The sequence below is a fragment of the Arachis ipaensis genome, chromosome B10, assembly GCF_000816755.2.
Source record: "Arachis ipaensis cultivar K30076 chromosome B10, Araip1.1, whole genome shotgun sequence".
Taxonomy (NCBI): Eukaryota; Viridiplantae; Streptophyta; class Magnoliopsida; order Fabales; family Fabaceae; genus Arachis; species Arachis ipaensis.
The window spans coordinates 26701787-26705275 of NC_029794.2; the positions used below are offsets into that span (position 1 = coordinate 26701787).

A 3489-nucleotide genomic window follows, 5' to 3' on the forward strand; every position below is an offset into this window, starting at 1 on the left:
TTTAACGTTTAACGTCGGAGGGAGGATAGAATACTGGTGGGGAATGGAGTAACTCCACCCCACCGTCTTTGTAGACGCGGAAGAAGGGGAACTCGAGTGACACCTCCTTTTCTTCCATGGTAGCTTCCACTCTCCTTTTCTTGATTGTTGTTGTGCTTAGAGAAATAGAGCTCCACCGTGCAGTCGCCATTGTTGTGTGTTGTGTGTTTGATGAGAGTGAAGAATTGGTGAGGATGTAGGTGGACGAAGGGTTCACTTATATAATCAATACATCCACCATAAAAATTATTTAAAAGGACCTTGACCTGATCAATTTAAAAGATTTATTTGTAATTAATTTTCTCTCTCTCTTCGACTTGTTAATGTATAATAATATATATAAATTATTGGTGATGGCTTCTGTATGATTATTAATTTATACAATGATATATTAAATGACTAAACAATATTTTTTATTTATGTAACAAGAATATCTTTTTTAATAATAATTTAAATTAAAATTAAATCATCATGTGCTTGCTTTTCTTTTTCTCTTATAATTAAAAGTACCTAAAAATGATGAACAAAGTCTAATCTTAACAAAAGTCTCAAAATTAGTCCTTGTTTCTCTCCCTCTTTTCGTCACGCCCTTTTTTTATTGCTTTTCTAGCCATGTCTCCGCTGCGTGCTCCCTTACTTCGCGTTGTCCCGGCTTTGCTATCTTGCCTCGCGCTGCTGTCGCTGTCCTGCCTCACGACGTTGCCTTGTCTGTGGGTGTTGTCGTATGGGTGTTGTATCGCACGATGCTCCCTGCTGCGACCTGTGGGTGTTGTCGTGTTAGAAGTTGCTAGTGTCGCCATCGCTGCTGCTCTCTTCTCCGCGATGGTGCCACCGGTTTAGGTAAGCCACAAACCTCTTCTTTCCCTCTTTGATAGTCCCTCCTACCTCTGTTCAATACTTTAGTTCAATGTTCAAACTTCAATCTATTATATTCTTTTATTTTATTCTGGATATGATTATGAGTTTATAATTCTACTGGATTGACTTTTATATATAATTAAAACATGATTCATTCTCATGTTATTTGCTATATACCCCGTTAATGGTTGAAGTGAAATGAAGTACTATCGAAAAAGAGTGGACTACATCATCTTACCAGAATGATCAATTCACAAACTGCTATTGAACAAATCAACTTTAATTTTTGAAGTTACAAACTAACTAAAGATTTATATATTTATATATAAAGAATAGATAAGTATATTAGTATAATAAATTACAGAGAGGCTTGTATATATTAGAATCATGCTGAACTAAACTCAATTAAACTTTTGAAGTCTTTCAGTTGAATTTTTCTCTATTTTATTTTGTTTTGCATTTGTGGATACGCTAAAAACAGGAAAACAAGTTTCTGGCTCATAAAAAATATCTGTATTTATGTTTTTCTCTTTAAAATATTTATCTGTATAAGCTAACTGCGTCTTATTTAACACAGTAATGATTGTGGAGTATAGATGACAACTTAGATGACAAACTACAGGAAGACGTATAGTTATACAATAAATGTAATTTTCTTTTGCTTGAAAAGAAAAAAGGATAAATATTTATATAACTCTAAAATATATAGTTTTGTTGGTAGATGAGTGCTAGGGAGCCAACAGATTTTGTGATTTGTAACCACCAATTAGCCATTATTAATAATTTTAATGGTGTGAGATTACTCACTTTTCTTTTACTAGTTAAGTATTGGCCAGATTTTAATAAAAGTATTGGCCCCCTAGACTTTCTCTTATTGGTAACTCTAAAATATTTATATTTTTTTAGGTTAATGATGATACAAGGATGTGACTTGCATTGGATTTGATTCTAAGGCCTCAACTTGATGCTGCACAATATCATTGATTCTGCTACCAGAAATTACAATAAGTATAGATAAAAAGATTCAAATAAAAATTAAAAATTCGCAATTGTCATATAGTCATGTTTGGTTTATGTTTGGAGTTGTTAGTTTCATCTCTTTTACTTAAAAAGTTATTATGCACTATATTTTCTATGGACCCTTCTATCGACATCATATGAACGACTTTACAAAATTAAAAGTTTGAATTCTAATTTGCATTGTTGTAGATCAAATTTAAATGTTGTACGATTCTGCTCGACTTTCGCTTTCAAAAGTTGGTCTCAATATATATTTTTATGATGAGTAGAATTAATATATACAAAAACATCGACTAATAGAGCACCCAAACTACCAGCTGATAACAATATTCCTCTATAATTATTTGTTCATACTTTGCAACGATGACTTTGCATTCTTGGCTTACAACTCCTCCTACTCCAATTGCATATGATTTATCACAGTAATCACAATCTATAAGAACACATATTTTACCATAAAAATAATATGATTATTTGATGAGCATTTTTCACTTGGTAATAGAAACAATTCAAACATAAACTCTAAAGGGCCAAAACCAAAATTGAAGAAATTAATACAAGAAAAATGAGGTCTGCACATAGTTATAACATAATCTAAAAACAAATATATTGCATAAGTTAGATAGGAGAATAAAAAATGTCAAAAATCCTAGCATTTAGAAAGATATATTACCTTTTGGATTTATGTCCTGTCATAATTTTTCTGTCAAATATTCTAGTGACAACATTTTGACCATGTAGCAGGGTTATAGCATAGCAATAAGAATTAAAAGTGCTTTAAAATCACAAACAATTAATTATTTAAACTTCTAGTTTACATTGATTATCTACCCTAATTAACTCCACTAAATCCTACAAAAGGAATTGAATAACAGAAAATTCAAAACAAAATTAAACAACGAAAATTAAATAGTTCATTTGAGGGGTTCAGAACTAAATAGAATAGAGAAAATTTCAACTAAAAGACTTCAAAAATTTAAATGAGTTCAGTTCAGCATATTATTCTAATACACAAACTTCTCTGTAATTTATTATATTAATAATATACTTATCTATTTTTTATATATAAATATATAAATCTTTAGCTGGTTTGTAACTTCAAAAATTAAAGTTGATTTGTTCAATAGTAGTTTGTGAATTGATCATTCTAATAAGATGATGTGGTCTCCTCTCTTTCGATAGTGCTTCATTTCGCTTCAACCATTAACAAAGTATACAGTAAGTAACATGAGAATGAATCATGTTTTAATTATATATAAAAGTCAATCTAGTAGAATTATAAATTCATAATCATATCCAGAACAAAATAGAGGAATATAGCAGATTGAAGTTTGAATATTGAAATGAAGTATTGAACAGAGGTAGGAGGAGACTATCAAAGGCGGGAAAGAGGAGGTTTGTGGCTTACCTAAACCGGGGGCGCCACGGCGGAGAAGAAAGCAGCAGCGACAGCGACAGCGACACTAGCAACTTCCAACACGGCAACACCCACAGGCCGCAGTAGGGAGAATTGATGCGAGGCAGGACGACAAAGGTGGGACAACACGAGGTAGGGGAGCACGCAGCAGAGAC

The 3489-nt window shown here is 32.2% G+C and overlaps 1 pseudogene; it reads right to left on the minus strand.

The window, feature by feature from the left end:
- Nucleotides 1-243, minus strand: part of LOC107620340 — a 1184-nt pseudogene extending 941 nt beyond the window's left edge.